Here is a 12,119-nt window from a genome sequence, read left to right as displayed (position 1 = left end):
TTTTTTGTTGTTGTTGTTTAATTCAGTGCTCGGTGTACGTGTCTTGGCAAATATTCTTGAGAACAAAGAGAAAATAAATAAGCACTGTATTTAATTGTTTCATAAATTAAAATTCCCAGTTACATAATTGAGAGTCTTCTACCACTCCCCAACTTTGGGGATCCCAGGACTTCCTGCATGATAGGCAAGCACTCTACCATTGAGCTCCACCTAGCCCTCAATATGATTTTTAATCTTTATCCATTATATGAGTAAATACATTTAAGCAGCACCACGTTTTTATAGCAAAGCATTTATTGTGCACTTCATGCACATATAATGATAACAATCATCATAGAGAATGTGCACCTGCACATTGTACATCCTACCACTTTCTCCCACTCCCTCCACCTCAAGACCCCTTCTCTCCCTATATACAAATCTTTGTTTCCATTTTCTGCACTTTTTTGCTTGTTGCTTCCTTCTTTTCTGCCTCCCCCCTCACTTGTTTCCATTCCCATTTGAATATTTCTTCACATTTCCTAATAATCTGCTATACATTTTAGTTCTTATTTCCACTTTTGGTTTCTCACAGCAGAAAAACAGTGTGTTATTTAAACATGCGTTTCCAATTTATTTCACCAAAGAGCATGGCATCAAGGGTCTATACATTGAGCTATAAATGTCAGAAGCCCATCCTTCTTTATGACAGAGTAGTACTCCATTGTATGTATATATAAAAACCCACATCTTTACCCATTCATTAGTTGATCAGTATTTAGACTGATTCCAAGATTTAGCTATGGCAAACTGCAAGCTGTATCATTCTTAAAGGGAAAAATGTTGAACAAATTTATTTTTGGAATGATTCTGATTTATCTTCTAATAATCTCTTCATGTAGTGGACATGCATATGGATACATCAAAAAATGAAATCACAATTTGTGATTTTCTTCTCTAAAATAAACTACCCATGATGATAGAACCACCAGGAGAAAAAAAAGATTGCTAATTATCTCTGAAATATGATTCTTTTAAAATTTTTAAAATACCTTCAGCAATGGGGATATTTAATGTTATTCTAAGGAAGCATTATTCAATTCAGTAGTCATAGCTTTTGGGGATTTGATTTTCCTACTTTGGAGTTTAGGATTAAGTCCAGCACATGCCAGGCAAATAATGAATGGCTTTGATACACTCCATCCTAAATATTTATAGTTATTAAGCCTTCCACTTACATTTTCTCATTTTATAACTCAGGAATCCTACTGATGAGCTAGTTTAGCCCCTTCTTCATATGAATGTTGAGTCCTGATTGACAGGTATTTGAAGAGTATTTGAAAAGTATTTGAAGAATTAGAAATCTTCAATTTTGATAATGATGGCTTTATATTTTTATAGTAGATTCTTTCTTGGATTTTTGGTTTTTGAGACAGGATCTCGCTATGTAGTTCAGGCTAATTTAGAGCTCGTTATGTAGCCCAGGCTGGCCTCACACTCACAGTAATCTTCTATCTCAGCCTTCTGAATGCACTGGGATTACCGACATGTGGTACAATGTCTTGTAACCTTTCTTTAATTTTTAACTACCATCCCATATAGTATGAATAGGAAATTAGAGCTGTTGATATATGCTGTTTATAGAGGAACAGAAAAACAGCATGAATTTTTAAAATAGGGTTTTACAATTCTTTCTTAAAAATGCCTAATTCTCTAAACACATCAGCATTTCTCTTCTACAGTTATTTTTTGGGGGTATGAGGGATTGAACTCAGGACATTGCATATGCAAGGGTGCCACTAAGCTAAGTCCCCAGTTCCCTGTTTTTCTTTTATGAGATGGGGTCTCTTTATGCTCCCCAGGTGGCCCTCACATTCCTGGGCTGAAGTGATCATCTCACCTGAGCCTCTCACATGGCAGGACCACAGGTGCACATCACCATGCCTGACTTACACTGAAAACTTACAAGATTGGCTTTTAAACAGGAATCTTTCTGCAAAAATTTAAATTGGAGTTTTAGAATTAAACCTCTTCATTAAATTTAAAAATTCATATTGGAATACTATCACAGAAATAAATATTTGCATATATTGACAACAGTATGTGCTTATATCCTTGAACCAAATGTTGATGTATACAATGGAAAAGTTAACCCTCCCCCCCGATTTTCCCCTCTTTTGCTTTCATTTCAAGAATTTCAGACTTCTGCATAGGTTCGCATTATTATGGGGTTTTTGGGGGGATTTGAGTTTTTTTTTTTTTTTTTGAGACATGGTCTTACTATGTAGTTGAGACTGACCTGGAACTCACTATGCAGCCCAGGCTAGTTTCGAACTCACAGCAATCCTCCTGCCTCAGCCTCCCGATTGCTGGGATTACAGGCATGTGCCACCACATCTGGAGCATTATTACAGTCTAATGTATTTTATAAATACTTATCCTCTTGAGCGCCCTGAATATGCTTTCCTGAATAAGGTCATCTACTCCTCCTAATGTTTACTCAGTCCTGTTTTCTAAGTCCTGTGGGGCCCTTACATTTGATGTTCCACCCAGAAGACCTTGACCTTGACTCTTTCCTGGCTATTAATAAATGACACTGAATCTCTGAAGACCTTAGCCATCTTCCTGATCATCCACCTAGCCTTTCACATTCTGTATTTTCTACCTGCTCACAGATTTTTTAACATTTGCATTCATTTTCTTATCCATCATTTTGAAATAATAGCCTTTTCTTCTTCCTCCCCCATTATGCTCATCTACCTTATATTGCTGCCAAGGTGGCCTTTTCGGAAGAATATTGGCTAGCCATTACGTAGAGGGCAGGATTCACATTCTAGCCTGAGACAAGTGTTGTGTGGTTGGCCCCTGATGCTCCTGTCTCATCTGTCCGTCCATTTGAGGAATTGTATTCCAGAAAACTGATTATCTTTCATTTGTTCTCTCTCCAGGCCCTGTTTGAAATCTGTGTCTAAAATGGGTTGGAGCTGTTCATTAACTTAGCATCCTGGAGGGAAAAGTCCTTGTCTCTCTATTTGCATCCTACCTAACTAAACTACTACATTGGCTGGAGTTGGGCCTACAACATTGTCCAACATGTGCATGAGTTTGATATATTCCTATTACACATTTTACACACACATCTAGCACCCAACATTGTGGGAGTCAAAATATTAACAATATGGATAAATTACTGAGTACACTCATGGAAAAATACCGGGGCTGTGAAAGGAGCTCTTCATCTGACTGTGTGCAAGACAAGCAGAGAAGCTCATCTGATGATAGTCTCCACATTCACTGTGCTGCTCCTAGGCTGTTGTAGAAGGCAGGAAAGCATGGGGTTGCCTTGGCAGCCACAAGTCCTTGTTCAGACCTGAATCAGGCTCAGCACTCACCAGGGCCCTCTGGTCACTATCCCTCAGGCCACAGAGGGTTCCCTGCACCTCTACATTCCCAGGCTCTGACCACCTTCATTTACTTTTTTTTCCAAAGTTTAACTTTTTTGTTAAGACTGTGGCCACACACAGGTTAGTTCACAGGCTGTGCCAGAAGAATCCTCGTGGAGTAGGTGGTTGCCTCAAGTCTCTGGGACTGGACTGTCCATCGAAGACTCTATGTAGCCAACTCCAAAAGGAAGCAAGAAGCCAGGCTCTAGAGCAACTGACGTGGGCCCAGGAGGTTGGGAGTGTGGGCAGCATGGGCTGAGAACACACAGACCTCAGAAGCTCAGCCAGCCTACCTGGCTACCTGGCCTCCTTGAGCATCCATCTCCCAATCTGCTCATGTGGCTAAAAGGCATTAAAGGGATAGGGACATCTTCCCCAGTAATAAATGCTATTGGTTTTTGTTGGTGTTCATATTGTTATCAACCCTATTCAAGGGAGTGCCAACTCCTCCTTCACTTAAATCAGAGCCATTCCAACCAACAGTCACCCACACCCAGCATTAAGAGCAACTAAGAGTAAGAGCTCAATGATTTACCCACTGAATTTTAAAATCATGTTTATTTTTTTCTACAGAACCTTCTTTATCCCCATCAACCAAGAAGAAAAGAGGAGAGCTGGGAAGAAAAGAGGAGCTCAGAAAACCAGCCCAGCATCTAAGGATTTAATCCAGGGGGCTAGTCAGCCCCTCATCTTATCTCCCCAGCTTCCTGTTAGGAAAACCAGCAGTTCTTTTGGGCACAATGTTTTTCATGCTACAGAGTTGTCTTGACTTGAATCCAGGGCACCAAAGGTCACCTCTGCTTGCAGACCTTCTTTCTTTAGTCAAGGTTCCCCCAGGGCACAACATCTACACCATGTATCCAACCTGTCTCCTGCACCACCTCCTAGGGTTCTATGGAGCTCAGGTCTTCCTGTTCTCATTGGAAGCTGAGGGAGCAAAGCTTGATATTCCCACACATTTTTTTGATGCCTCTGTCTGATCTGAGACCTGTGCCCAGGGTCAGCCTGAAAAATGGGCATTTGCTGGGAAGCTGAGGAACTTCCCAGTGGTGTCTTGCTGACCTCTGCTCTTACCTTGGGACACACTTGCCCAGAATTAAAGAAGTATCCCTTGGAGAGCATTCCTGGAGGCAAGTAGTTCCACATAGAGCTCTAGCTTTTGGTGTGGCCAAGGGGAGGCCTCCTGGCTTGGGGGGGAGGGTTGTACTACTTTCCACCCTGGACCCAGTTCCTCCCCACATGGTCACATTTCTGAGTTGCTACTTGTAAGGTAGGAATTCAAAGTGAATTCCCACTGCTTGGGAATTCTATTGCTTTGGCTTAGCAGAGAGCCTGGCCCCATGAAGAAGGACGTGAGATCTCCAGTGTTGTGAAACTTGCTGAAGGCTGGAGCTTCCTCACAGTGGGACAACCTTCTGCTAGCAAGCCATCATCACAGTCTGGGTGGCCTGTCAGTGGGTCCTGAGTCTTGTCCAGTGTGTCCCAAAATAAACTTTATTTTACTTCCATTCAGCTCATCTCTATGTGTGTCTCACTTGCCAATTCCTTCCCTAACACACTGAGTACATATTCTGTGTGTGTGGGAAAAATTGGTTCTAAGAGCGCTACTAAAATCAGGTGACGAGCAGGATATGCTGACACTGGGGCGTGCATCTCTGGGAACTGAGGCAGGAGCACTTAGGAAATAAGCATCGGACCTAATCATTAACTTGTCATCATTGTCATCTTATAAGTGTGTTCTGATGCTCTCTCTGCTGGTAATATTGAATTATTCTAACTAAAATAAATAGAAGTTTATGTGTATAGTATATTCCACATACATCCTGTGAATGGTGTTTCAAGGTAATCAGCTTCAAAGCAGTGTAAGTCCTAACTTTAGCACCATCCTATTCTGTCTAGGATTGTTACCCTTGCTTTGAGATCCAAATGTAATACATCTAAATATTACCCAAGAATATTTCCTAGTGGATTTCAATTTATAAGTTTCACTGTAGAATTGTAGCCCTTTGTAAATACTTTAACACAGTAGTTGCAGGAGAAAAAAGTTTGAATGTTTCTGTGAAATAGAAGAATGAATTGCAAACATGATCCAGAATTTTAATTAGAGCAATACTGATCAAAGGCAAACAAAAATCAGAGTAGGCAGACAATCTGCTAGGAAAGAAAGAAAATGCTTCCAGGAAGCAACAAATAATCATAACACTGAGGCATTTATTTTAAGTGTGATCAGTATCAACAAAATGAATGGATATTTTTCTTCATCCCTGGAATATTTTTTTCTCAAAGATAAATTCTAGAAAAGGTAAGTAATACATGATATGTTTTAAAATTTTATTTTTCAAATATAATTTCTAGATAGATACCGTAGTATGTGCATATATTCTCAATTACTTAGGAGCCTAAAGCAGAAGGATGGCAAGTTTGAGGCCAACCTGAGAAAACTAGTGAAACCCTATTTTAACTTTTTTTTTTGCAGTAGAGATTGAAATCAGGACCTTGTACTTGACAGGCAGATGCAGCACCACTGAGCCACATCCGTGACCCTAAAAGAAAATATAAAAAGGTCTGGGGTTGTGGTAGAATACCCCTGGGTTTGATTCCCAAGGTTTGGGGGGGTGGAGAATGATACATTTTAAATATTGCATTACCTTTATTTTTGTGGTTTTTTAGTTGACACTTCTTTTGTATTAATGTGTTTTTTAATGTCTTCTATCCAATGTATCAGAAATATTTTTTTCTTAGTATATAATCTTATCAGTATATGGTTTGTAATAAGAGTAAGCCATGGAGATATTAAATCTACTTTTAATTAGAAATTTTTGAAACTTTTAGTATAATCTTACCACAGAAAAGAAATTACTCACTATTTACTCTTTTGTCACTCATCATTTTAAAACACCTAAATGAAGTTGTGTGAAAGGAATAGAATAATTTGTGATCTTTTTAAAATGTAAATGTTCTTGTTCTCAAACACAAAATATTGGTATCTGTTCAGTATTTGGAAGGCAATATAGTCACTGTCGTACTGAAAATGGAGGAGGAAGTGTTTGCATACTGAGCCTGAGAACACAGCCTTTGCACACATGTGCAAGCACACACACATACACACACCCCGATTTCCACTGGCCCACAGAATGCTGTAGCTTGCTGAATTTTTCAGTACTTCTAGAGAAAATACCTATGGGGCTCCTTTAAGGTCCTAGTTATCCACCCCTGATCACAAGTTCACTTATGCACTCTTTATCTCCCAACCCATTTTAATCATTAAGGAAATACCCAAGGATTACCAGTCAGTTAAGGAATGTACCAATATTGAAGGTAGAAAATGGAACAAAATGAGGTAAAAGCAACTCAGAAGAAACGGACTTTACAGGAATAAAATAAGTTCCAATAACTTCCTGTCAAAATTTCTAATCTAATCAGAGATAAGAAGTAAGGATACAGGATGCTACATGAAGGAGTAGTGAGAGAAAACAAAAAGGAAACAAAAATAGCCCATTGTGCCACAGGCTTGTAATTTAGCAGCAATCTGGACATAGAAATATAGCCCAATGCCTTTAAAATTCTGAAGATAAATAATTTAAAACTTAAAATTATATATGTAGCCAAATTATGGTTAGTTAGAATAAAGTATTTTCAGACATACAAAGCTTCAAAATATTTCCTCATCCTCTTTCTTTGATTGACCGGCTGAGATGGGGCCTTGGTATGGAAGACTTGTAAATCCCTATTAGCTCAGCCTGGCCTTGAACTCTCAGTGGTCATTGTGCCTCAGCCTCCCAAGTGCTGGGATTACAGGAATGAGCCACCATGGCTCCCTGTCCTCTTTATTCAAAGTAACTGGAAGGTGAGAAACTAAAGTAGAAAGTAAACTAAAAAGGGGGAAGACGTGGACTACAATAAACAAGAGATCCAACCCAGCAGGTAAATGGGAGGAATCCCCACAACGGTGCCAAAGAGATGCCAAGATGCACTGTGTATCTGACAAAGAAGGTGACCACTCCAGACGAGGGGTGTGAGGCAAGTCATAGACCTGCTGAAAGCAGGAATCCTCAAGCTGCTTCCTGTCACAATTCTGTCTTTAACCTGAGGATAGAATTCCCTTGTGAGCTGCATCTGGCTTCCAACCTGGTTTTAGCTTTTCTTGACTGCCTGCTAAGGGGTCTGTCTGTGCTCTCTTTATGTTCTGCACCTGATAGGTGGAGGCTCCAACTGTTTCTGTTCCCAGCAGTGTCTTCTGAGTTTCTGCCAGGCTTCCGGAGCTCCGTTTCCTGAAGGCCACGTGGGCATTATTGCATAAAGGTTCCCAAACCAGTGGGCAAACTGCAACTTTATCCTGACCCAAGATGCAGCCCATGCCGCCTGAGCCCGGTCCCTCTAAGGTCCCTACAGCACCTGCAGCCGGCGAGGTCCTCCCAGCTCTGGGTGCACAGTTTGCTGCTTTTGGTCAGGGCCACAGTGACCATGGACCAGGTCACCCTGGAAGACTGCTCTACCCACCCTGACACAGCCTTCTTTGCTACTGAACTGTGCTTTGTTTTTCATAGTAGATACAATGCATTAAAAACAGCCGATTGTTTGGATCTCCTGTACATCAAAGTCATGAAATTGACAAGGCATTTGGGAGACAGCACTGAGGAGCATGCTTGAGGGAGGGGGCGAGAACCCTGGGGAAGGAGAATGCGGGAACTTGGGAGTGGGTGGAGCGCGCTCCGCCATTGGAACTCCCCTCACCCCAGCAGTGGCCCTTAATGGTGGCTTTAAGGGAGGCGGGCGAGGCTTGAGGCTGAGCCACAATAGTGACCTACAGCCTTGGAACACGGACTACAAGGTCTTGGTAAAGAGTGGGAGGAAAAAGTGCAGAGAGGCGCTTCTGAAGCCACTACTGACCTCCACCTCTCGGGAAGCGATCTAGATAAACAGTCTTGTGTGGACAAGGCTTCTGGGAACCCAGCCAGCCTCACGGAGCATCTGCCCAATTATGAAGGTCCGCACCCTGCAGCCTCCCAGGACATGCTGCGGCGCTGTGCTCTGCCTGTAGGGGGCCCTGTGACCTGGACAGGAGGACATGGCCTGGTGAGCAGGAGAGAGTGTGTCGGGCCTGCAGGGGGTATTGCATCCTCAGTGGAGATGGGGCTGATAGGGACCCCCGATGAAGGAACTGAGGGTGGCTCCAGGATCCGGGATTAAGTGTTCAGCCCTGTGTCTACAATAGTTACCTAAGTCAGAACAGACAAAGTTGGACTTTATAAAAATGCGTGGCTGCCTCTCGTGGACAGAAATGTCGTCGCTCTGCGTTTGGGACAGAATGCTCCTGGGCATTGATACCCATTTGCCTCCATCTTGCTGGAGAGGTTTTTTTTGGGGGGGGTGTACCAGGGATAGAACTCGGGTCCATTTGCTTGCAAGGCAGGCAGCGGAACCATTAAGCTAAATCCCAGGCCCCTGGAGAGTTTAATATCTAAAATTGTAGGCTTTTAAAAATGTAAGCACTGGAAGGTTTTTCCTTCTCCATTTACAGCCCTTGTTTTCTGTAGCTTAAGAGAGAACTCAAATGTTGCTGTCTTGGTGGCACCAACTGTGAGCCAGGCCCTTGGTCAGGTGGCTGTTGATATGATTGGGGATGTGGATGGGTGTCTCAATGCAAGTTTCTGCCACTGCTTTCCACCATCTGTTGTCTGCCTGGGGTCATTGTGTGAAAACACATCAGCACATGTGGTGTGGAGATTTTACCCGCTGTGTAATCATGTCCACAGACACTAGCGCAGTCAGAATCAGCAGGGTTTGGAAATCATTTTCCCAAATCCAAGATCTAACACTCTGAGTCTGTCACAGGGAAGACACCTGATGAGGGTGAAAGTGATGACTGTCCATGGCAGAGTTTCCAGAGCTCAGTAGAGGGAAATCGTACTTCAGGATGGAAATGGGAAAGGAGATCAGCAAAGACTCAGGAAAAGGTGGGGATAGAATTGTGACAAAGCACTAAACTTTGGATGTGTGCAGCTGGTGCAAATAAATATTGGAGGCTGGCAGAACTGCAAGATGGACGTCACCAGGGTTCCTCAGTGTGAGAACAGCTGGGCTGGAGGAAAATTTCTGAAAGAGGAAGAAGTAGGAAGTAGGTTGAAAGATTGATTGGGATCAGTCCTTGGATGGCCTGATTCACAGCTGGCAGCACGGCACTCGTTCTGTAGGAAGGCACTAATTGGTTCTTCTCTCTTAAAAATCACATAATCCACTTGAAGTACAGTATCATTTAGTACACTGATGTTTAAGTAGGAGAGCAACTTGATCAGAAGTGTGGTTCACAATGAACTAGACAGCAGTGCATAGGTGCATTGGAGATTGACTGAGAAGGGATGGAGAAAGCATGGCTGGAAAACCACTAGTAGACTTCAGGTTGCAGTGGTGTAAAGAAGGGAGAGGACAGAGGTGAGAGTTGATGGAGAAAGATTACAATGACTAGATAGAGGGCAAGATGGAAAAAGAGGGGAAGGGAAGAGAAAGAAGGAGAGAGGTCATCCAGGAATAAAGATTATGGATTTGGAGATTATCTTTGTAAAAGTGGAAGTGAAACTTGAAGATTGGGTGAGGATTGTCAAGGGCTATCATTACGGAGAGCAAAAACACTTAGGTAAATATACTTTGGGAAAACTTTTAAACTCTAAGAGAGGAAAGGAAGGAAAAATCAGGTTGTGTGTGTAATATATGAGTATTCAGAAAAATAAAAGCAAGAGAGTTGGTATGCAAGATTAGAGAGAGAAATAGAAGAATCTGTTCAAATACTGTAGGAAGATAGAAAAGATTAAAAATTGAGGGAGGAGATTCTTTTTTTAAATGTATACTGGGGGATTGAACTGGGATCCTTGTCCTTGCAAGACAGGCAGTGGAACCCCTGAGCCAAATCCCTGGCCCAGCACTACTTTTGATTTTGATAATGGAAATGTTGTTGGTCAAGAAAGAGAGTTACAGAACTGTATAAGAAAGAAGTAGGCCAAGAAATGTGTCAGTGAATGAGAGAGAAGGAAGGGCTGTTGGCTCATGGGGAGAGTTTCAGGTTGTAGAAGTAAAGACTGAAGGGAAAGCTCAGGGGAGGTAGTGAGATGGAGGATCCAAGAAAGGGAAGACTTGAAGGAGCAAAGTCTGGAATATTTGGGCATGGGAAAATGAAGGCCCAACTTGAGAAGCTAAGTGTGGAAGGAGAGGAGATGCTCTCTCTTCTGAGGTGGAGAATACAAAAGCAAGAATTACCTATCGAGAAGTGTTAAGAGAAATGGAAAAGTGGCTCTAAAAGAAGTTAAAAGAGTTTGTTCTCACTGGTTTTAAGTAATGTAAGAAACCAGATCACCTTCTGAGGTGAGCTACTGGAAATGGGAGCAGGATAGAGGGTGAGGAACTAGAGGTGGGAGCAGGGTCCAAATTGAGGGTGTGGAAGTGGGAGCAGGGGTACAGGGTTAGGGGCTTGAGATGGGGAAAGTGTCGAGAGTGTGGTGTCCAGTATGGGAAAAAGGGATCCAGAGCAGTTGCTTTCAGTGCAGAAGTTCTTGTGATAAAAACATTTTACATTTAGAATATTAACATAACTTTTCTCTCTTTCTCTCTCTTGTGAGGCTCATTGAGAAGATAGATGGACTTGGTAGCATATTGATCTTTTCCAGTTAAGGGCCCTATGTAAAAATTTTGCTAGTATACAGTTTTCAAAATTTACTAGGCCCTAGGCAGGTGTTTGGGAATGGCGCAGGACCGTAGTCGCCTCCTGTCTGCCACGGCCGGGTGTGTGGCCAGGCCCAGTAGCCACCTGCGGTCCCCATGGAGCAGTTGCAGATGATCAATGTGTAGCAGCTGGTGGAGGCTGCCAAGTTTTTGGAGCCCCGGGAGCGAGAGTGTGAACGTGGCTATGCCTCTTTGTTCCTTTCCACGCCTGGTCCCCGGCTACAACATTGGAAGCCCCAACGGAGGTTGAGCTGGGCCCAAAAACACAGCAGTGGGAGCAGCAATACCAGCACTGCCAACAGATCTACACACAATGAACTGGAAAAGAATCGGCGAGCTCATCTGCGCCTATGTTTAGAACGCTTAAACGTTTTGATTCCACTAGGACAAGACAGCACCAGGCACACAAGGCTTGGTTTGCTCAACAAAGCCAAAGCACATATCAAAAACTTGAAGAAGATGAAAGAGCCAGCACCAGCTTGAGAACTTGGAATGGGAACAGAGATTTTTAAAGCAATGACTAGAATAGCTGCAGGGTCCTCAAGAAATGGAGCAAATGCGAATGGACAGCATTGGATCAACTATTTCTTCAGATCGTTCTGATTCAGAGCAAGAGGAGATTGAAGTGGATGTTGAAAGCACAGATTTCTCCCATGGAGAAGTGGATAATATAAGCACCACCAGCATCAGTGATGTTGATGACCACAGCAGCCTGCAGAGAGCATTGGGAGTGATGAGGGTTACTCCAGTGCCAGTGTCAAACTTTCGTTCACTTCCTAGAACCCAGGATAACACAACAGTGCAGGGAAAAATATACACTGGGCCAATATAATACAGTCTCTTAAATTGGGTTCATGTTGCAGTCTCCTCTTTAAAGCTAAACAAAACTGTACTTGAACAAAAAGTCAGAAGACCTGTATTTATGCAAATACTTAGCAAAAAGTAGGGGTAGAGCCTCCCCAGCAGGACAAATGTTCATACTGA

General features: G+C 42.5%; 1 pseudogene; it reads left to right on the top strand.

The window, feature by feature from the left end:
* Positions 1-11,231: 11,231 nt before the first annotated feature.
* LOC104871817 lies at positions 11,232-11,915 on the top strand (annotated as a pseudogene).
* The last annotated feature ends 204 nt before the right edge of the window (positions 11,916-12,119 follow it).

The sequence above is a fragment of the Fukomys damarensis genome, unplaced genomic scaffold (genome assembly GCF_012274545.1).
Source record: "Fukomys damarensis isolate Sample0158 unplaced genomic scaffold, DMR_v1.0_HiC HiC_scaffold_36, whole genome shotgun sequence".
NCBI classification, from domain to species: domain Eukaryota; kingdom Metazoa; phylum Chordata; class Mammalia; order Rodentia; family Bathyergidae; genus Fukomys; species Fukomys damarensis.
Note: the sequence above shows the minus strand (reverse complement) of the source record. Positions and strands in the feature narration are given on the sequence as shown.